The following is a 24,525-nucleotide window of genomic DNA, read 5'->3' on the forward strand; positions in this document are numbered from 1 at the left end:
TGTTAGGTTATGTTATGTTAGGTTAGCTGATGTTAGGTTAGGTTATGTTAAGTTAGGTTAGCTTATGTTATGTTAGGTTAGCTGATGTTAGGTTAGGTTATGCTATATGTACAGTATCTACCCTGAGTTTACAAAACATTAAGAACACCTTCCTAATTGCATTGCACCGCCTCCCCGTTTGCCTTCAGAACAGCCTGAATTCTTCGCAGCATGGACTCTACAAGGTGTTCCACAGGAATGCTGGGTCATGTTGACTCCAATGCTTCCCACAGTTGTGTCAAGTTTACTGGATGTCCTTTGGGTGGCGGGCCATTCTTGATACACACAGGGAACTGTTGAGTGTGAAAAACACAGCAACATTGTAGTTCTTGACACTCAAATTGGTGCACCTGGCACCTACTACCATAACTCATTCAAGGGCACTTCAATATTTTCTCTTGCCCATTCACCCTCAGATGGCAGATATACACAATCCATGTCTCAATTGTCTCAAGGCTTAAAAATCATTCTTTAACCTGTTTCCTCCCCTTCATCTACACTGACTGAAGTGGATTTAACAAGTGACATCAATAGTTTTATCCTGGATTGAACTGGTCAGTCTGTCAGGGAAGGAGCAGGTGTTCCTAATGTTTTGTATACTCCGTGTATATGTATCTGAATGCTACAGTCTCCAGAGAACAAAGGCCAGTATTCTGTAATGTAGGGTCTCCGGGTCTCTGTGTCTCATTGTGCTGTGGTATCCTGTACACTGTCTGTCTGTCTGTCTGTCTGTCTGTCTGTCTGTCTGTCTGTCTGTCTGTCTGTCTGTCTGTCTGTCTGTCTTGTCTGTCTGTCTGTCTGTCTGTCTGTCTGTCTGTCTGTCTGTCTGTCTGTCTGTCTGTCTGTCTCATTGTGCTGTGGTATCCTGTACACTGTCTGTCTGTCTGTCTGTCTGTCTGTCTGTCTGTCTGTCTGTCTGTCTGTCTGTACACTGTATGTCTGTCTGTCTGTACACTGTCTGTCTGTCTGTCTGTCTGTCTGTACACTGTCTGTCTGTCTGTCTGTCTCCACGTGCTGTCTGTCTGTCTCTGTTTCTCTGTCTGTCTGTCTGTCTGTCTCTTTCTCTGTCTCCACGTGCTGTCTGTCTGTCTCTGTCTCTGTTTCACTGTCGGTCTGTCTCCATGTGCTGTCTGTCTGTCTCTTTCTCTGTCTCCACGTGCTGTCTGTCTCTGTCTCTGTTTCTCTGTCTGTCTGTCTCCATGTGCTGTCTGTTTTCTCTGTCTGTCTGTCTCCATGTGCTGTCAGTCTGTCTGTCTGTCTGTCTGTCTGTCTGTCTGTCTGTCTGTCTGTCTGTCTGTCTGTCTGTCTTCCTTAAGGCATGATCTTGTCTGTTTACAACAGCCTCTGTTGTGTGTTCAGGTTCAGGGCCTCCTCTCCTCCTCTCCCCTCTCTCTCTCCTCTCCTCTCCTCTCCTCTCCCAGTCTCTCTCTCCTCTCCTCCCCTCTCCTCTCCTGTCCTCTTTTGGTCCTCCTCTCCCCTCTCTCCTCTCCTCTCCTCCCTTCTCCTCTCCTGTCCTCTCTCGGTCCTCCTCTCCCCTCCTCTCTCTCTCCTCCCCTCTCCTCTCTTGTCCTCTCTCGGTCCTCCTCTCTTTCTCTCCTCTCTTTCTCTTCTCTCCCAGTCTCCCTCCCCTTTCCCCTCTCCTGTCCTCTCCTCTCCCAGTCTCCCTCCCCTTTCCCCTCTCCTGTCCTCTCCTCTCCCAGTCTCCCTCATCTCCTCTCCCAGTCTCCCTCTCCCCTCTCCTCTCCCAGTCTCCCTCTCTCCTCTCCCGGTCTCCCTCTCCTCTCTTCTCTTCTCTTCTCTCCTCTCCTCTCCCACTCTCCATCCCTTATCCCCTCTTCTCCTCTCCCTGTCTCCCTCTCCTCTCTCCTCTTCTCCTCTCCCAGTCTCCCTCTCCTCTCCCCTCTTCTCCTCTCCCAGTCTTCCTCTCCTCTCCTCTCCCAGTCTCCCTCCCCTCCCCTCTCCCCTCTCCCCTCTTCTCCTCTCCCAGTCTCCCTCTTCTCCTCTCCCAGTCTCCCTCTCCTCTCCTCTCTCGGTCTCCCTCTCCTCTCCTCTCCTCTCCTCTCCTCTCCTCTCCTCTCCTCTCCTCTCCTCTCCTCTCCTCTCCTCTCCTCTCCTCTCCTCTCCTCTCTCAGTCTCCCTTACCTCTCCCCTCCTCCCGTCTTTCCTCCTCCCCTCTCCTCTCCGGTCCTCTCTCGGTCTCCCTCCTCCTGTTCTCTCCTCTCCTCTGTCATGTGACCATGTGGTAATGTCTGGCTGTCTTCTAAACTGTGTTTTGTTACTTCCGTTTGCCCTGTAGACTTTGTCACGTGTCACCCCATGCTAACACGTACTACCACAGAGCTCCTGCTCTGAGTGTATGCACCTCTGCATCGCTTCACTCTGTCCCAGCATGCAACACTCACTAAGATAATAACTACCAAAACACCAGCTTCGGAGGGAGTCTTGGTCTTCATCATGCAGCTCATGTCCTCTCCTTCCCATGCCTCCTCCTCCTGTATGTTACATCTTACCTACCTGTCTACCAAGCTCTCTCTCTCTGACAAAACGTACCGTTACACCATTTACATCGTGCTTTTCCCTCTCTTTTAGACCAATCACAGAGAGAAAGACTCCCCCAACCCGGAAACATTCCATATGCTCAGAGTCCCAAAGGTTTTTAACAGCTTTCATTATTCTACTTTGTATAGATAACCATTTCCTATGTCCGGCCCATCGTAGAACCTATGTCCGGCCCATCGTAGAACCTATATCCGGCCCATCGTAGAACCTATGTCCGGCCCAACGTAGAACCTATGTCCGGCCCATCGTAGAACCTATGTCCGGTCCATCGTAGAACCTATGTCCGGCCCATCGTAGAACCTATGTCCGGCCCATCGTAAAACCTATGTCTGGCCCATCGTAGAACCTATGTCCGGCCCATCGTATAATCTATGTCCGGCCCATCGTAGAACCTATGTCCGGCCCATCGTAGAACCTATATCCGGCCCATCGTAGAACCTATGTCCGGCCCATCGTAGAACCTATGTCCGGTCCATCGTAGAACCTATGTCCGGTCCATCGTAGAAACTATGTCCGGCCCATCGTAGAACCTATGTCCGGCCCATCGTAGAACCTATGTCCGGCCCATCGTAGAACCTTTGTCCGGCCCATCGTAGAACCTTTGTCCGGCCCAACGTAGAACCTTTGTCCAGCCCGACGTAGAACCTTTGTCCAGCCCAACGTAGAACCTTTGTCCAGCCATCCCCCCAAAAATGGAAAATTCAGTACCTGAATTCCAATGGACATGTTTTTCCATCAAAGCATTACAATATCCCCCTTTCTAGAGCTATTTATTTGATAAATGATGATATAAACATAAAGTATTGAATCATCTCCAGAGATAGTAGTGATTTCTTTCAGGAAGTCTGCCGAGGTCTCTTAGATGAGCCAAACCAATAGAGATAAAGCTGTGTATCTCCACAGCCCTTTTGAAAATTGGATGTTAACCTTCTGCCTGTGATGAGTTAGAGACTGAGGAATCTCTTGTAGTTCCTCCCGCCCCTCAAGGAGTACTTAGCAGGAGAATAACGGGAGAATAACAGGAGAATAACGATCAGATATACACTAAAGTATGTGGACACCTAATTATTGCCATTAATATGGAGTTGGTCCCCCCTTTGCTGCTATAACAGCCTCCAGTCTTCTGGGAAGGATTTCCACAAGATGCTGGCACATTGCTACGGGAACTTGCTTCCATTCAACCACACTAGCATTAGTGAGGTCAGGCACTGATGTTGGTGCGATTAGGCCCGGCTCGCAGTCGGCGCTCCAATTCATCCCAAATGTGTTCAATGGGGTTGAGGTCAGGGCTCTGTGCCGGCCAGTCAACTTCTTCCTCACCAATCTCGACAAACCATTTCTGTATGGACCTCACTTTGTGCACAGGGGCATTGTCATGCTGAAACAGGAAAGGGCCTTCCCCAAACTGTTGCCACAAAGTTGGAAGCACAGAATCATCTAGAATGTAATTGTATCGTTAAGATTTCCCTTCCCTGGAATTAAGGGGCCTGAACCATGAAAAACAGCCCCAGAACATTACTCCTCCTCCACCAAACTTTACAGTTGGCACTATGCATTGGGGCAGGTAGCGTTCTCCTGGCATCCGCCAACCCAGATTCATCCGCTGGACTGCAAGATGAAGTGCGATTCATCACTACAGTTTCCACTGCTCCAGAGTCCAATAGCAGCGAGCTTTACACTCTAGCCGATGCTTAGCATTGCGCATGGTGATCTTAGGCTTGTGTGCGGCTGCTCGGCCTTGGAAACCCATTTCATGAAGATCCCGACGAACAGTTCTTGTGCTGACGTTGCTTCCACAGGCAGTTTGGAACTCTGTAGTGAGTGTTGCAACCGAGGACAGAAAATGTTTACGTGCTACACGCTTCAGCACTCGGCGGCCCCGTTCTGGGAGCTTGTGTGGCCTACCACTTAGCAGGTGAGCCGTTGTTGCTCCTAGACATTTCCACTTCACAATAACAGCACTTACAGTTGACCAGGGCAGCTCTAGCAGGGCAGAAATTTGACAAACTGACTTGTTGAAAAGGTGGCATCCTATGACGGTGCCACGTTGAAAGTCATTGAGCTCTTCAATAAAGCCATTATACTGTCAGTGTTTCTCTATGGAGATTGCATGTCTGTCTGCTCGATTTTATGCAACTTTCAACAACGGGTGTTGCTGAAATAGCCGAATCCACTAATTTGAAGGGGTGTCCACATAGTTTGTGTATGTAGTGTATCAGTCCGTGAGAGCTATAGTAACGGAGGTATAGTCGCGGAGCCATAGTCGCAGAGCTGCTATAGTCACGGAGCTGCTATAGTCACGGAGCTACTATAGTCACGTAGCTACCATAGTAACGGAGCTACTATAGTCACGGAGCTGCTATAGTCACGGAGCTGCTATAGTCACGGAGCTACTATAGTCACGTAGCTACCATAGTAACGGAGCTACTATAGTAACGGAGCTACTATAGTCACGGAGCTGCTATAGTCACGGAGCTGCTATAGTCACGGAGCTGCTATAGTCACGGAGCTGCTATAGTCACGGAGCTGCTATAGTCACGGAGCTACTATAGTAACGTAGCTATGGTCACGTAGCTACTATAATCACGTAGCCACTATAGTCACGGAGCTGCTATAGTCACGGAGCTGCTATAGTCACGGAGCTGCTATAGTCACGGAGCTGCTATAGTCACGGAGCTGCTATAGTCACAGAGCTACTATAGTAACGGAACTGCTATAGTCACAGAGCTGCTATAGTCACAGAGCTACTATAGTAACGGAACTGCTATAGTCACAGAGCTGCTATAGTCACAGAGCTATGGTCACGTAGCTACTATAATCACGGAGCTACTATAGTCACGGAGCTGCTATGGTCACAGAGCTGCTATAGTCACGGAGCTGCTATAGTAACGGAGCTATAGTCACGGAGCTATAGTAACGTAGCTATAGTCGCGGAGATACTATAGTAACAGAGCTACTATAGTCACGGAGCTATAGTCACGGAGCTACTATAGTCGCGGAGCTATAGTCACGGAGCTATAGTCACGGAGCTGCTATAGTCACGGAGCTACTATAGTCACGGAGCTATAGTAACAGAACTACTATAGTCACGGAGCTATAGTCGCCGAGCTACTATAGTCGCGGGGCTACTATAGCCACGGAGCTACTATAGTAATGGAGCTACTATAGTCACGGAGCTACTATAGTCACAGAGCTACTATGGTAACGGAGCTATAGTAACGGAGCTACTATAGTCGTGGAGCTACTATTGTCGCTGAGCTACTATAGTCGCGGAGCTACTATAGTCACGTAGATACTATAGTCTCTGAGCTACTATAGTCACGTAGATACTATAGTCGCGGAGCTACTATAGTCGTGGAGCCATAGTAATTTTCACCTGCAGGTTCCCAGCAGTCATGATGCTTATTCCCCTCCCCTCTTCAGATCTATACATGTGAGAAGCTTCTCTCCCTAAACCCATCCCCAACGCTCTGACCGTCTCACACTAGGCTAGCTGATCAGACCTAGACTATCAGGACAACACCATCAGTACAAACTCCCTCCTAAAACCACTTCAATAAAAGCATAAATCATTATTTGGAGAAATAATTTGTGTTAGGAACAGATGGTCTGAAATCCCAAACAAGCCAAACCTCCCAGCTGGTCAGCATTCTGGGAAAAGACAGAAAGCCAAGTCTGAGAGTGGGTCCAGTTCAGCTGCGTCCTTCCTCCTCCCCCCACAGTGCAACGCCAGACGCCCTCCCTCCCCCTATCATGTGCCCTCCCTTTCCCTCCGCCTCCCTACCATGTCCTCCCTCTCCCTACCATGTCCCCTCCCTCCTTGTCCCTTCCCCTATCATGTCCCCTCCCCCTCCCTCTCCCTCCCCTACCATGTCCCCTCCCCTCCCTTTCCCTCCCTCTCCCTACCATGTCCCCTCCCTCCTTGTCCCTTCCCCTATCATGTCCCTCCTGTCCCTCCCTCTCCCTACCATGTCCCCTCCCTCCTTGTCCCTTCCCTATCATGTCCCCTCCCTCTCCCTACCATGTCCCCTCCCTCCTTGTCCCTTCCCCTATCATGTCCCCTCCCTGTCCCTACCATGTCCCCCCTCCCTCCTTGTCCCTTCCCCTATCATGTCCCCTCCCTGTCCCTCCCTCTCCCTACCATGTCCCTCCCTTCCCCTACCATGTCCCCTCCCTCCTTGTCCCTTCCCTACCATGTCCCCCCCTCCCTCCCTCTCCCTCCCCCTACCATGTCCCCTTCCCTTCCATGTCCCTCCCTCTCCCTACCATGTCCCCCCTCCTTGTCCCTTCCCTATCATGTCCCCTCCCTCTCCCTACCATGTCCCCTCCCTGTCCCTCCCTCTCCCTACCATGTCCCTCCCTCTCCCTACCATGTCCCTCCTCCCTATCATGTCCCTATCCTGTCCCTCCCTCTCCCTACCATGTCCCCTCCCTCCTGTCCCTCCCTCTCCCTATCATGTCCCCTCCCTGTCCCTCCCTCTCCCTACCATGTCCCCTCCCTTCCCTACCATGTCCCTCCCTCCTTGTCCCTTCCCCCATGTCCCCTCCCCTCTCCCTATACCATGTCCCCCTCCTCCCTGTCCCTCCTCTCCCTACCATGTCCCCTCCCTGTCCCACCCTCCCTACCATGTCCTCTCCCTCCCCCTATCATGTCCCCTCCCTGTCCCTCCCTCCCTACCATGTCCCTCCCTCCCTTGTCCCCCTCCCCTATCATGTCCCCTCCTGTCCCTGTCCCACCCTCCCTGTCCCTACCATGTCCCCTCCCTGTCCCTCCTCTCCCTACCATGTCCCCTCCCTCCTTGTCCCTTCCCTATCATGTCCCCTCAGTTTGTCCCTCCTCTAAACCTAACCATGTCCCCTCCCTGTCCCTCTCCCCTAGAATGTTCATGTCCCCTCCCTGTTTCCCTCCCTCTCCCTACCATGTCCCCTCCTCCTCCCTTTTTTTGTTATCTTTTTAAATCATGTCCCCTCCCTGTCCCTCCCTCTCCCTATCATGTCCCTCCCTGTCCCTCCCTCTCCCTATCATGTCCCCTCCCTGTTCCACCCTCCCTATCATGTCCTCTCCCTCCCCTATCATGTCCCTCCCTGTCCCTCCCTCCCCATACCAAGTCCCTTCCCTCCCTCCCTGTCCCTCCTCCCCTATCATGTCCCCTTCCTGTCCCTCCCTGGACAGACACATCATGTCCCCTCCCTGACACTATAGAGCTCATTCATTTAGTCTGCTCTGGACAGACTCACTATAGAGCTCATTCATATAGTCTCCCTCACTCATTACCAAGTCCCTTCCCTGCAGCTGGACCTCCCTGTCCCTCCCCCTACCATGTCCCCTCCTCCCTGCCTATAGAGCTCTTCCTCTGGACAGACACACCCCATTAATATCCCAGTGTTGCAGCTAATTGACATGTGAGTTCTCATTGTTTAGTCTTTCTGGACAGAAACTCACTCAATCAGGAGTCCAGCTGGGTTGTTCTGTTTTATTCAGTTTGCTGGAAAACAGCTGTAAGCTCAACTAATGCAGATGTACTCATTCTACAGCTTAATGCTCTGAGCATTGTGGACAGGCTAATTTGACTTTCTCTGTCCAGCTGGACAGGAATGCTCATTCATGTCTACAGCTTACAAACCGCCATGAGTTTCAGGCTAGTATCCACAGCCAACTCATTCATACAGTCACGCTGGACACACTATAACAGTGATTTGTCTGCTGCTGGAAATATTTGAAAATCAGTCAATGGTAGGTCCTCCAGCTACTTTTGTTATTTTTTTAAATATGTTTTACAGTGTCAGCTGACAGACACTATAGCTCATTTGTCTGTATTGTTTGTAGTAAATAAAACATTTGTCTTGCTGAACTCTGCTTGCAGCTGGACAGCTGATAAGGATCTGTGATTTACTGACAGCTGGATTCTGGGTTGTGTCATGATACCCATCTGCCTCTGTCTCATCCATCTATCCCCCAAACTCTGGACTCTAAAATCTCATTCTTCATCTTCTCTCTCTCTCACTCTGTCTCTCCAAGATATCGTTATATGTCTCTCTGGACAGATCCATGTACCAGGACTGGAAGGAGAAATACATCATTACAGTCCCAGGACAGACACACGCATCTTCACAGAGAACTGGACAGAAGAGGTGTGTGCACACAGCTCTGTTCAGGTTACATAGAGCTCATTCATTTAGTCTGCTGCTGGACAGACACACTATAGAGCTCATTAATTTAGTCTGCTGCTGGACAGACACACTATAGAGCTCATTCATTTAGTCTGCTGCTGGACAGACACACTATAGAGCTCATTCATACGGTCTACAGCTGGACAGACACTATAGAGCTCATTCATACAGTCTACAGCTGGACAGACACACTATAGAGCTCATTCATACGGTCTACAGCTGGACAGACACACTATAGAGCTCATTCATACGGTGATAGCATGCACCAATACACTACAACAGAAAAGCACAGCAGGACGTAAACTGCTGCTGGACAGACACACTATAGAGCTCATTCATACGGTCTGCAGCTGGACAGACACACTATAGAGCTCATTCATTTAGTCTGCTGCTGGACAGACACACTATAGAGCTCATTCATACAGTCTACAGCTGGACAGACACACTATAGAGCTCATTCATACAGTCTGTTGCTGGACAGACACACTATAGAGCTCATTCATACAGTCTGCTGCTGGACAGACTCACTATAGAGCTCATCCATTTAGTCTGCTGCTGGACAGACACACTATAGAGCTCATTCATATGGTCTACAGCTGGACAGACACACTATAGAGCTCATTCATACGGTCTGCTGCTGGACAGACACACTATAGAGCTCATTCATACAGTCTGCTGCTGGACAGACACACTATAGAGCCCTCATTCATACAGTCTGCTGCTGGACAGACAAACAAAGACTATGATGTTAGAAAATTGGAGATTCATTTAGTCCATCTTTACAGCTGGACAGACTGGTTTTATGAAGGGCTATAGTAATAATAGTTCGACTAGTATTGGACTCATTCATTATGGAAGATAGCTTTATTTTATTTATAGACTTTTACAAGGCATTTGGTATTTTTAGTCTACAGCTGGACAGACACACTTTACAACAATTTGAGCTGGACTGCAGCTGGACAGACACACTATAGAGCTCATTCATACGGTCTGCAGCTGGCTGGACAGACACACTATAGAATTCAAACAGACACACTATAGAGCTCATTCATACGGTCTGCTGCTGGACAGACACACTATAGAGCTCATTCATACAGTCTGCTGCTGGACAGACACACTATAGAGCTCATTCATACGGTCTGCTGCTGGACAGACACACTATAGAGCTCATTCATTTAGTCTACAGCTGGACAGACACACTATAGAGCTCATTCATTTAGTCTGCTGCTGGACAGACACACTATAGAGCTCATTCATACGGTCTACAGCTGGACAGACACACTATAGAGCTCATTCATACAGTCTACAGCTGGACAGACACACTATAGAGCTCATTCATACAGTCTACAGCTGGACAGACACTATAGAGCTCATTCATACAGTCTACAGCTGGACAGACACACTATAGAGCTCATTCATACGGTCTACAGCTGGACAGACACACTATAGAGCTCATTCATACGGTCTACAGCTGGACAGACACACTATAGAGCTCATTCATACGGTCTGCTGCTGGACAGACACACTATAGAGCTCATTCATACAGTCTACAGCTGGACAGACACACTATAGAGCTCATTCATACGGTCTGCAGCTGGACAGACACACTATAGAGCTCATTCATACGGTCTGCTGCTGGACAGACACACTATAGAGCTCATTCATACGGTCTGCAGCTGGACAGACACACTATAGAGCTCATTCATACGGTCTGCTGCTGGACAGACACACTATAGAGCTTATTCATTTAGTCTACAGCTGGACAGACACACTATAGAGCTCATTAATTTAGTCTACAGCTGGACAGACACACTATAGAGCTCATTCATACGGTCTACAGCTGGACAGACACACTATAGAGCTCATTCATACGGTCTGCTGCTGGACAGACACACTATAGAGCTCATTCATACGGTCTGCAGCTGGACAGACACACTATAGAGCTCATTCATACGGTCTGCTGCTGGACAGACACACTATAGAGCTCATTCATACAGTCTCATTCATATTAGTCTGCAGCTGGACAGACACACTATAGAGCTCATTCATACGGTCTGCTGCTGGACAGACACACTATAGAGCTCATTCATACAGTCTACAGCTGGACAGATTCTATACGGTCTGCAGCTGGACAGACACACTATAGAGCTCATTCATACGGTCTGCTGCTGGACAGACACACTATAGAGCTCATTCATACGGTCTGCTGCTGGACAGACACACTATAGAGCTCATTCATTTAGTCTACAGCTGGACAGACACACTATAGAGCTCATTCATACGGTCTGCAGCTGGACAGACACACTATAGAGCTCATTCATACAGTCTGCTGCTGGACAGACACTATAGAGCTCATTCATACGGTCTGCAGCTAGACAGACTCACTATAGAGCTCATTCATACAGTCTGCAGCTGGACAGACACACTATAGAGCTCATTCATTTAGTCTGCTGCTGGACAGACACACTATAGAGCTCATTCATTTAGTCTGCTGCTGGACAGACACACTATAGAGCTCATTCATACAGTCTGCTGCTGGACAGACTCACTATAGAGCTCATCCATTTAGTCTGCTGCTGGACAGACACACTATAGAGCTCATTCATTTATTCTACAGCTGTACAGACACACTATAGAGCTCATTCATACAGTCTACAGCTGGACAGACACACTATAGAGCTCATTCATACGGTCTGCAGCTGGACAGACACACTATAGAGCTCATTCATACGGTCTGCAGCTGGACAGACACACTATAGAGCTCATTCATACGGTCTACAGCTGGACAGACACACTATAGAGCTCATTCATATCTACAGCTGGACAGACACACTATAGAGCTCATTCATACAGTCTGCTGCTGGACAGATACACTATAGAGCTCATTAATTTAGTCTACAGCTGGACAGACACACTATAGAGCTCATTCATACGGTCTGCTGCTGGACAGACACACTATAGAGCTCATTAATTTAGTCTGCTGCTGGACAGACACACTATAGAGCTCATTCATACGGTCTACAGCTGGACAGACACACTATAGAGCTCATTAATTTAGTCTACAGCTGGACAGACACACTATAGAGCTCATTCATACGGTCTGCTGCTGGACAGACACACTATAGAGCTCATTCATACAGTCTACAGCTGGACAGACACACTATAGAGCTCATTCATACAGTCTGGTGCTGGACAGACACACTATAAGAGTAAATAACCTTTATTTTTTCTCATCGTCTTTCAACAATACCTCGTGTTTCTCCATGTAGATAGAGTAGCATATACTAATGCTTCCTAACTTCCTGAGTTATTATTTTGTTTGTGAGTTCCTGAGTTCATTGAAATTGTTGAAGTTGATAAATGTAGATTGATTCGTCTTCTGATGCCTCGTCCTTCTAAACGTGTGTGTGTGTGTGTGTGTGTGTGTGTGTCTCCTCTAGCCGTGTCCAGATGTGTTCTGGTTCCCGGTCTTCACGGAGCGGGCCTGTGATGAGCTGGTGGAGGAGATGGAACACTACGGGTCCTGGTCTGGAGGCAACCACGAGGTCAGAGGTCAAACATAGTACATACTGTTCCCTTTCCGTACACACCCAGTCAGATCTGTTATTATTACTCAAAGGGCCGGGATTCAATCCAAGGAGCTGCTATAGTAACGGAGCTATGGTAACGGAGCTATAGTAACGGAGCTATAAAACAGAGCCGGCAGATTTTAAAGGCAATTTCCTCATCTGGTGTTCACAGAGCATCCATTCCCTTTAAAATGGTGTGGCAGGGTAGCCTAGTGGTTAGAGTGTTGGACTAGTAACCGAAAGATTTGCAAGGTCAAATCCCCAAGCTGACAAGGTACAAAATCTGTCGTTCTGCCCCTGAACAGGCAGTTAACCCACTGTTCCTAGACCAGTTAACCCACTGTTCCTAGACCAGTTAACCCACTGTTCCTAGACCAGTTAACCCACTTTTCCTAGACCAGTTAACCCACTGTTCCTAGACCAGTTAACCCACTTTTCCTAGACCAGTTAACCCACTTTTCCTAGACCAGTTAACCCACTGTTCCTAGACCAGTTAACCCACTTTTCCTAGACCAGTTAACCCACTGTTCCTAGACCAGTTAACCCACTGTTCCTAGACCAGTTAACCCACTGTTCCTAGACCAGTTAACCCACTGTTCCTAGACCAGTTAACCCACTGTTCCTAGACCAGTTAACCCACTTTTCCTAGACCAGTTAACCCACTGTTCCTAGACCGTCATTGAAAATAAGAATTTGTTCTTAACTGACTTGCCTGGTTAAATAAAGGTAAAATAAAAAATAATAATAATACAAAAAAAATAGCGCCCCTTGGATTGAACCCTGCTGTTGTTAATATAGTTGGCAGATCTGACTTTAAAACAGCAATTAAACGGGTTTTGATACCTGTTTTAATTCATGTGCGTAGTTTATGTAGTGCTATATTGTATTATTAACTCGTGTTCATAGTACAGGTGTGGGGTTCTGAGATACCTGGTGTCTGTGAGTCATGAGGTTGATCTCTGCCTAATGTAGCAAGCGTAACAGAAACGCCTGAGTGGCTTTCTGGTCCTGGCGAGAGAGAAAAAGTAACTGCCAAGTCCAGGTCGTTCAGGTTTAAACCCACACACACCCTCATCTGTCATCATCCCTAACATCCATCACCCTGGAGACAGCAGTCTCAAACAGCCACACGGAGGAGGTTCTGGTAGGTTCTATCAATGTCCTGTTGTTGTTTCCTGGTTTCTTACTATCAGGACAAGAGGATCACTGGCGGCTATGAGACCGTGCCGACCGATGACATCCACATGAAGCAGATCGGTTACGATAAGGAGTGGCTACACTTCATCAGAGAGTTCATATCCCCCGTCACTCTCAAAGTCTTCTCCGGATACTACACCAAGGTATCTGTCTGTCTGTCTGTCTGTCTGTCCTGTCTGTCTGTCTGTCTGTCTGTCTGTCTGTCTGTCTGTCTGTCTGTCTGTCTGTCTGTCTGTCTGTCTGTCTGCCACGTCAAACCTCCTGTTACGTCAACCCTCCTGTTACGTCAACCCTCCTGTTACCTGTTACGGCAACCCTCCTGTTACGTCAACCCTGCTGTTACGTCAACCCTCCTGTTACGTCAACCCTCCTGTTACCTGTTACGTCAACCCTCCTGTTACGTCAACTCTCCTGTTACGTGAACCCTCCTGTTACGTCAACCCTCCTGTTACCTGTTACGGCAACCCTCCTGTTACGTCAACCCTCCTGTTACGTCAACCCTCCTGTTACGTCAACCCTCCTGTTACGTCAACCCTCCTGTTACCTGTTACGTCAACCCTCCTGTTACGTCAACTCTCCTGTTACGTCAACCCTCCTGTTACGTCAACCCTTCTGTTACGTCAACCCTCCTGTTACGTCAACCCTCCTGTTACATCAACCCTCCTGTTAAGTCAACCCTCCTGTTACCTGTTACGTCAACCCTCCTGTTACGTTAACCCTCCTGTTACGTCAACCCTCCTGTTAAGTCAACCCTCCTGTTACCTGTTATGTCAACCCTCTCTCCTGTTACGTCAACCCTCCTGTTACATCAACCCTCCTGTTACGTCAACCCTCCTGTTAAGTCAACCCTCCTGTTACGTCAACCCTCCTGTTACGTCAACCCTCCTGTTACGTCAACCCTCCTGTTACCTGTTATATCAACCCTCATGTTACGTCAACCCTCCTGTTACGTCAACCCTCCTGTTACGTCAACCCTCCTGTTACATCAACTCTCCTGTTACCTGTTATATCAACCCTCCTGTTACGTCAACCCTCCTGTTACGTCAACCCTCCTGTTATATCAACCCTCCTGTTACGTCAACTCTCCTGTTACCTGTTACGTCAACCCTCCTGTTACATCAACCCTCCTGTTACATCAACCCTCCTGTTACCTGTTACGTCAACCCTCCTGTTACATCAACCCTCCTGTTACATCAACCCTCCTGTTACGTCAACCCTCCTGTTATGTCAACCCTCCTGTTAAGTCAACCCTCCTGTTAAGTCAACCCTCCTGTTACCTGTTACGTCAACCCTCCTGTTACGTCAACCCTCCTGTTACATCAACCCTCCTGTTACCTGTTACGTCAACCCTCCTGTTATGTCAACCCTCCTGTTACGTCAACCCTCCTGTTACGTCAACCCTCCTGTTACGTCAACCCTCCTGTTACGTCAACCTCCTGTTACCTGTTAGTCAACCCTCCTGTTACGTCAACCCTCCTGTTACGTCAACCCTCCTGTTACGTCAACCCTCCTGTTACGTCAACCCTCCTGTTACCTGTTACGTCAACCCTCCTGTTACGTCAACCCTCCTGTTACGTCAACCCTCCTTTTATCTGTTACGTCAACTCTCCTGTTACGTCAACCCTCCTGTTACCTGTTACGTCAACCCTCCTGTTAAGTCAACCCTCCTGTTAAGTCAACCCTCCTGTTACCTGTTACGTCAACCCTCCTGTTACGTCAACCCTCCTGTTTCAACCCTCTCCTGTTACGTCAACCCTCCTGTCAACCCTCCTGTTACCTGTTACATCAACCCTCCTGTTATCAACCCTCCTGTTACGTCAACCCTCCTGTTACGTCAAACGCCAACCCTCCTGTTCAACCCTCCTCAACCCTCCTGTTACCTGTTACGTCAACCCTCCTGTTACATCAACCCTCCTGTTACAATCAACCCTCCTGTTACCTGTTACGTCAACCCTCCTGTTACATCAACCCTCCTGTTACATCAACCCTCCTGTTACCTGTTACGTCAACCCTCCTGTGTCAACCCGTCAACCCTCCTCCTGTTACGTCAACCCTCCTGTTACCTGTTACGTCAACCCTCCTGTTACGTCAACCCTCCTGTTACGTCAACCCTCCAACCCTCCTGTTACGTCAACCCTCCTGTTACCTGTTACGTCAACCCTCCTGTTACGTCAACCCTCCTGTTACGTCAATCCTCCTTTTATCTGTTACGTCAACTCTCCTGTTACGTCAACCCTCCTGTTACCTGTTACGTCAACCCTCCTGTTAAGTCAACCCTCCTGTTAAGTCAACCCTCCTGTTACGTCAACCCTCCTGTTACGTCAACCCTCCTGTTACATCAACCCTCCTGTTACCTGTTACGTCAACCCTCCTGTTACGTCAACCCTCCTGGTACGTCAACCCTCCTGTTACGTCAACCCTCCTGTTACGTCAACCCTCCTGTTACGTCAACTCTCCTGTTACCTGTTATATCAACCCTCCTGTTACGTCAACCCTCCTGTTATATCAACCCTCCTGTTACGTCAACCCTCCTGTTACCTGTTACGTCAACCCTCCTGTTACATCAACCCTCCTGTTACAATCAACCCTCCTGTTACCTGTTACGTCAACCCTCCTGTTACATCAACCCTCCTGTTACATCAACCCTCCTGTTACATCAACCCTCCTGTTATGTCAACCCTCCTGTTAAGTCAACCCTCCTGTTATGTCAACCCTCCTGTTACGTCAACCCTCCTGTTACCTGTTACGTCAACCCTCCTGTTACGTCAACCCTCCTGTTACGTCAACCCTCCTGTTACGTCAACCCTCCTGTTACGTCAACCCTCCTGTTACCTGTTACGTCAACCCTCCTGTTACGTCAACCCTCCTTTTATCTGTTACGTCAACTCTCCTGTTACGTCAACCCTCCTGTTACCTGTTACGTCAACCCTCCTGTTAAGTCAACCCTCCTGTTAAGTCAACCCTCCTGTTACGTCAACCCTCCTGTTACATCAACCCTCCTGTTACCTGTTACGTCAACCCTCCTGTTACGTCAACCCTCCTGTTACGTCAACCCTCCTGTTACGTCAACTCTCCTGTTACCTGTTATATCAACCCTCCTGTTACGTCAACCCTCCTGTTATATCAACCCTCCTCAACCTCCTGTTACCTGTTACGTCAACCCTCCTGTTACATCAACCCTCCTGTTACAATCAACCCTCCTGTTACCTGTTACGTCAACCCTCCTGTTACATCAACCCTCCTGTTACATCAACCCTCCTGTTACCTGTTACGTCAACCCTCCTGTTATGTCAACCCTCCTGTTAAGTCAACCCTCCTGTTATGTCAACCTCCTGTTACGTCAACCCTCCTGTCAACCCTCCTGTTACGTCAACCTCCTGTTACCTGTTACGTAACCTCCTGTCAACCCTCCTGTTACGTCAACCCTCCTGTTAACGTCAACCCTCCTGTTACCAACCTCCTGTTACGTCAACCCTCCTGTTACGTCAACCCTCCTGTTACCTGTTACATCAACCCTCCTGTTACGTCAACCTCCTGTTACGTCAACCTCCTGTTTCAACCCTCCTGTTACGTCAACCCTCCTGTTACATCAACCCTCCTGTTACATCAACCCTCCTGTTACCTGTTACGTCAACCCTCCTGTTACAACCTCCTGTTACGCCAACCCTCCTGTTACGTCAACCCTCCTGTTACCTGTTACGTCAACCCTCCTGTTACCTCAACTCTCCTGTTACGTCAACCCTCCTGTTACGTCAACCCTCCTGTTACGTCAATCCTCCTGTTAAGTCAACCCTCCTGTTACATCAACCCTCCTGTTACCTGTTACGTCAACCCTCCTGTTACGTCAACCCTCCTGTTACGTCAACCCTCCTGTTACGTCAACCGTCCTGTTACCTGTTACGTCAACCCTCCTGTTACATCAACCCTCCTGTTACATCAACCCTCCTGTTACATCAACCCTCCTGTTACGTCAACCCTCCTGTTACGTCAACCCTCCTTTACATCAACCCTCCTGTTACCTGTTACGTCAACTCTCCTGTTACGTCAATCCTCCTGTTACCTGTTACGTCAACCCTCCTCCATAGTGCATGACAGAGTTCTTCAGTATATTTATTCGCAATTATCCAACATCCCCTTCAGATCTATTGTTCGACGCGTCAGTGATTTATACGTTGAGAAAGCAGATAATGACAAAGAGCTTGTGGAAGACATCAAAAGGGTTTCCAGTCAAACTCCTCGTTAAGGCCAAAGAGGAGACACTGTGTTCAGCCTGTGGATCCAGAAAGATTCCCTTTTGAAGAAGATTTCAATGTCCCCTTCCCCTGCAGGACAGCTTTACCATTTCTAGTCCAATGAGAGAACTAATAGGATGCCCGGCTTGTACAAAATGAGCAGGAACTAGATTTTTGTTGGTCTCACCTGTCCATATATTGCAGTTTTGTCATACAACCCAATGTCACAGATGTCTCACGTTTTGAGGGAGCGTGCAGTAGGCTGACTGCAGGAATGTCCACCAGAGCTGTTGCCAGATGATTTATTGTTCATTTATCTACCACAAGCCGCCTCAAAAGTTGTTTTAGATCATTTAGCAGTACATCCAACCGGCCTCACAACCACAGACCATGTGTAACCACACCAGTCCAGGACCTCCACATCCAGATACTTCGCCAGCGGGATCGTCTGAGACCAGCCACCAGGACAGCTGATGAAACTGTGGGTTTGCACAACCAAATAATTTCTGCACAAACTATCAGAAACCATCTGAGGGAAGCTCATCTATGTGCTCGTCGTCCTCACCAGGGTCTTGACCTGAATGCAGTTTGGCGTCGTAACCCGACTTCAGTGGGCCAAATACTCACCTTCGATGACCACTGGCATGCTGGATAAGTGTGCACTTCACGGATGAATCCCAGTTTCAACTGTACCAGGCAGATGGCAGACATCTGCCAAGTGGTTTGCTGATTTTAACGTTGTGAACAAAGTACCCCGTGGTGGTGGTGTGGTTATGGTATGGGCAGGCAGAATCTACGGACAACGAACACAATTTAATTTAATCGATGGCAATTTGAATGCACCGAGATACCGTGAGGAGATCCTGAAGCCCATTGTCGTGTCATTCATCTGCCACCATCACCTCATGTTTCAGCATGATAATGCACGAACACAAGTCTCAAGGATCGGGACACAATTCCTGGAAGCTGAAAAGTTCCCAGTTCTTCCATGGCCTGTATACTCACCAGACATGTCACCCATTGAGCATGTTTGGGATGCTCTGGATCGATGTGTATGACAGCAGGTCCCAGTTCTTCCATGGCCTGTATACTCACCAGACATGTCACCCGTTGAGCATGTTTGGGATGCTCTGGATCAACGTGTACGACAGCGTGTTCCAGTTCCCTCCAATATCCAGGAACTTCACACAGCCATTGAAGAGGAGTGGGACAACATTCCTCAGGCCACATCAACTCTATGTGGAGGAGATGTGTCGCGCTGCATGAGGCAAATGGTGGTCACACCAGATACCTTTTTTGTTTTTTTAAGATATCTGTGACCAACAAATGCATATCTGTATTCCCAGTCATGTGAAAGCCATAAATTAGGGCCTAGAAATTATTTAAATTGACTGGTTTCGTTCTATGAAATTGTTGCATGTTGCGTTTGATATTTTTGATCAGTGTAAATGTGTGATTTGGGCTGTTCTCCACAGGGCTATGCAGTGATGAACTTCGTAGTGAAATACACCCCCGGCAGACAGGCCTACCTGAGACCCTCATCACGACTCCTCCACATTCACCATCAACGTTGCTCTCAACAGCAAAGGAACTGACTTCCAGGTAAAACATTGTACTGAATCTCAACACAAATGTACAACTCCCTCCCTGTACACCTCCCTATACACCTCCCTCCCTATACACCTCCCTCCCTATACACCTCCCTATACAACTCCCTATACACCTCCCTATACACCTCCCTCCCTATACACCTCCCTATACACCTCCCTCCCTATACACCTCCCTCCCTATACACCTCCCTATACACCTCCCTCCCTATACACCTCCCTATACACCTCCCTCCCTATACACCTCCCTCCCTATACATCTCCCTATACACCTCCCTCCCTATACACCTCCCTCCCTATGAACCTATACACCTCCCTCCCTGTACATCTCTCTATACACCTCCCTCCCTGTACACCTCCCTGTACACCTCCCTTCCTATACACCTCCCTATACACCTCCCTCCCTGTACACCTCCTATACACCTCCCTATAGACCTCCCCTATACACCTCCCTATACACACCTCCCTCCCTACACCTCCCTATACACTCCCTACACCTCCCTATACACCTCCCTCCTATACACCTCCTCCCCAGCTCCCTATACACCTCCCTCCCCTATACACCTCCCTATACCCCTCCCTCCCTATACAGCTCCCTATACACCTCCCTCCCTATAGACCTCCCTATACACCCTATACCCTCCCTCACCTCCCATACACCTCCCACCTCCCCCTCCCTATACACCTCCCTATACACCTCCTATACCTCCCTATACACCTACACCTCCCTATACACCTCCCTATACACCTCCTATACACCTCCCTCCCTGTACACCTCCCTATACACCTCCCCTACCCTACACCTCCTATACACCATACACCTCCCTATACACACCTATACACCTCCCTACACCTCCCTATACACCTCCCTATACACCTCCCTATACACCTCCCACCTGTACACCTCCCTATACACCTCCCTATACAGCTCCCTATACACCTCCCTATACACCTCCCTGTACACCTCCCTATACACCTCCCTATACACCTCCTATACACCTCCCACCTGTACACCTCCCTATACACCTCCCTATACACCTCCCTACACCCCTGTACACCTCCCTATACACCTCCGTCCCTATACACCTCCCTATGCACCTCCCTGTACAGTGGACAGTCCCTAGTGGACAGTGTTCCTATCTCCTAGTGGACCTATCCCTAGTGGACAGTGTTGTGTTCCATCCCTACAGTGTTGTGTTCCATCTCCTAGTGGACAGTGGTCTGTTCTATCCCCACAGTGTTGTGTTCCATCTCCTAGTGGACAGTGGTCTGTTCTATCCCCACAGTGTTGTGTTCCATCTCCTGGACAGTGTTGTGTTCCATCTCTGTTCTAGTGTGTTCTATGGACCCCAGTGTTGTGTTCCATCTCCTAGTGGACAGTGTTCTGTTCTCCTAGTGGACAGTGTTGTGTTCATCCTAGTGGACAGTGTTGTGTTCTATCCCTAGTGGACAGTGTTGTGTTCTATCTCCTAGTGGACAGTGTTGTGTTCTATCTCCTAGTGGACAGTGTTGTGTTCCATCTCCTGGACAGTGTTGTGTTCTATCTCCTAGTCTCCCAGTGTTGTGACAGTGGACAGTGTTGTGTTCCATCTCCTAGTGGACAGTGTTGTGTTCCATCTCCTAGTGGACAGTGTTGTGTTCTATCTCCTAGTGGACAGTGTTCTGTTCTATCCCCAGTGTTGTGTTCTATCTCCTAGTGGACAGTGTTCTGTCTCCTAGTGGACAGTGTTGTGTTCTATCTCCTAGTGGACAGTGTTCTGTTCTATCTCCTAGTGGACAGTGTTCTGTTCTATCTCCTAGTGGACAGTGTTCTGTTCTATCTCCTAGTGGACAGTGTTGTGTTCTATCTCCTAGTGGACAGTGTTCTGTTCTATCTCCTAGTGGACAGTGTTGTGTTCTATCCCCAGTGTTGTGTTCTATCTCCTAGTGGACAGTGTTGTGTTCTATCCCCAGTGTTGTGTTCCATCTCCTAGTGGACAGTGTTCTGTTCTATCTCCTATTGGACAGTGTTGTGTTCTATCCCCAGTGTTGTGTTCTATCTCCTAGTGGACAGTGTTGTGTTCTATCCCCACAGTGTTCTGTTCTATCCACAGTGTTGTGTTCTATCCCCAGTGTTGTGTTCTATCTCTTAGTGGACAGTGTTGTGTTCTATCTCCTAGTGGACAGTGTTGTGTTCTATCCCCACAGTGTTCTGTTCTATCCACAGTGTTGTGTTCTATCCCCAGTGTAGTAGCTACTATCTTGTCTCATCGCTACAACTCCCGTACGGGCTCCGGAGAGACGAAGGTTGAAAGTCATGTGTCCTCCGATACACAACCCAACCAAGCCGCACTGCTTCTTAACACAGCGAGCACTGGCCCACTGTGCCATCCGGGAGTGTGTTCTATGACATCGTTTGTAAATGATGTCTGATTGTTGGAGTGTGCCCCTGGCTATCTGTACATTTTTAAAACAAGAAAATGGTGCTGTCTGCTTCGCTTAATACAGTGAGGGAAAAAAGTGTTTGATCCCCTGCTGATTTGCCCACTGACAAAGAAATGATCAGTCTATAATTTTATTGGTAGGTTTATTTGAACAGTGAGAGAGAATAACTGAGATTTGGAGCACTCCCTTTAAGAGTGTGCTCCTAATCTCAGCTCGTTACCTGTATAAAACACACCTGGGAGGCAGAAATCTTTCTGATTGAGAAGGGGGTCAAATACTTATTTCCCTCATTAAAATGCAAATTAATTTATAACATTTTTGACATGCGTTTTTCTGGATTTTGTTGTTCTGTCTCTCACTGTTCAAATAAACCATTAAAATGATCATTTCTTTCTCAGTGGGCAAATCAGCAGGGGATCAAATACCTTTTCCCTCACTGTATATGGAATTAAAAATTATCTATACTTAAGTATTTTTTAGCAGTTACATTTACTTTTGATACTTATGTATATTTAAAATCAAATACTTTTAGACTTTTACTCAAGTAGTATTTTACTGGGTAACTTTCACCGCTGCCCCCTCCCCCCCTCTCTCTCTGTCCCCCCATTCTCTCTCTTTCTCTATATCTCTACTCCCCCTCTTTCTCTCTCTCTCTCTCTCTCTCTCTCTCTCTCTCTCTCTCTCTCTCTCTCTCTCTCTCTCTCTCTCTCTTTCTCTATATCTCTACTCCCCTCTCTCTCTCTCTCTCTCTCTCTCTCTCTCTCTCTCTCTCTCTCTCTCTCTCTCTCTCTCTCTCTATCTCTACTCCCCCTCTTTCTCTCTCTCTCTCTCTCTCTCTCTCTCTCTCTCTCTCTCTCTCTCTCTCTCTCTCTGTCTCTCTCTCTCTCTCTCTCTGTCTCTATCTCCAGGGTGGAGGCTGTCGGTTCCACAGGTATAACTGCTCCGTAGATTCTCCCAGGAAGGGCTGGAGTTTCATGCACCCAGGCCGTCTGACACACCTCCACGAAGGCCTGCCCACCACCAACGGAACTCGCTACATTGCTGTCTCCTTCATCGACCCTTGAACTCTACACTACGTTAGCATAGGATTTGATCAGGTTTCATTTTTGTAAAAAAAAAAAATAGTGTTTAAATTTGATCTATTTTGTTTGTAATGATAAAGTGCCTTATGTTGTACTTTATACATTTTTACTGATGCCAGTTACTGTACAAATAAATAAATAAATAGTTTAAAAAGACAAAGGAATTGTGGGTAATGTCATGCCAGAGTCAGACGATCCCCTTCATTTGAAACTCTCTGTCAAACAGAGTGTGGTGTCATGAAGGGACGTGATGTCATCACAGAGTGTGGTGTCATGAAGGGACGTGATGTCATCACAGAGTGCGGTGTCATGAAGGGACGTGATGTCATCACAGAGTGCGGTGTCATGAAGGGACGTGATGTCATCACAGAGTGCGGTGTCATGAAGGGACGTGATGTCATCACAGAGTGCGGTGTCATGAAGGGACGTGATGTCATCACTGTCAGTCAGCGGTTTAGGTTCCTTCTTCATCTTCATCTTCACTCTATACTGTAATAATCATTATTTATTAGTCAGCGATCCAACTCTTAAGGAAAAAAAAAATCTATGTGTTAAGGATTAATGCCAACAGGCATTCCCTGGCTTGTCTTAGCTGTTTTAATTCAATTACTTGTTTGTATGTTTCACATTAAGTTGTCTAGTTTTGAAACCATTTTCCATGTTCTGTCTACACCTTTTTGTAAACTTTGGGTTGCAGTTTGTTACCTGATGTTAATATGACCTACATGCCCAAGGAAATATATTTACATTTTTGGTAAGTTAGCACACGAGATAATAAAATATATGACATCGGAATTTAATATGAATTCTGGAATTCTAGTTCGATATTGTCAAAAAATGTTTTACCTTGACATGATTGTTTACATGATTGTTTACATGATTGTTTACATGATTGTTGTTTACATGATTGTTTACAGGACAATAAGGCGTTGATGGCGTTTCCTTCCTGAACTGAAACATTTTAGAGATGTTTACAAGTTGTTTGTGAATGAACTTTGAACCTAAGTTAACTTATTGTGAAATTGATGGAAACGGAATAAAATATGTTTCAAAAAAAACAAAAACGTGAATAGAGATTTTTTTTTTTTCTTCTCGCTTCCCTTCAACTGCATTTTGTTTTTGGAGAAATGATCCTTGATGACCCGATAGTCAACAGGAGACGTGGAAGTTCTAGCTACGAACAGCTTGTAGTTTCCCCCTCTATTGTCACTTCTATCTCTGCATAGCTTCAAGGAAAAGATTGCAATCTGTGGATGGAATTTAGACTTCATCAGAAATGCCTGTTCACCCGTACTGTATTTTAAAAAAAATTCTCAAGAACAGTTCATCTTAATCACCCCTCACCAACACACACACACACACACACACACACACACACACACAGAATCAATCACAGGCAGTGAAGAATGCATGACCCCAGTTTGGCTAGGGAGTGGTACTATGCTTCATTGAGAGGTGGGTGGGGGTCTGTACTGTCTCTGTGTCGATGTTCAGTACACTGTGAAGATTCAGAACACTGTGTAGAGTGAAGATTCAGTACACTGTGTAGAGTGAAGATTCGGTGCACTGTGTAGAGTGAAGATTCAGTACACTGAACACTGTGTAGAGTGAACATTCAGTACACTGTGTAGAGTGATAGATTCAG

The 24,525-nt window shown here is 47.6% G+C and overlaps 1 pseudogene; it reads left to right on the top strand.

Moving 5' to 3' along the window:
- LOC115124511 (procollagen-lysine,2-oxoglutarate 5-dioxygenase 2-like) overlaps nt 1-23,938 on the top strand; it is a 133,880-nt pseudogene extending 109,942 nt beyond the window's left edge.
- Nucleotides 23,939-24,525: the final 587 nt, after the last annotated feature.

This window comes from Oncorhynchus nerka, linkage group LG22 (assembly GCF_034236695.1).
Source record: "Oncorhynchus nerka isolate Pitt River linkage group LG22, Oner_Uvic_2.0, whole genome shotgun sequence".
NCBI classification, from domain to species: domain Eukaryota; kingdom Metazoa; phylum Chordata; class Actinopteri; order Salmoniformes; family Salmonidae; genus Oncorhynchus; species Oncorhynchus nerka.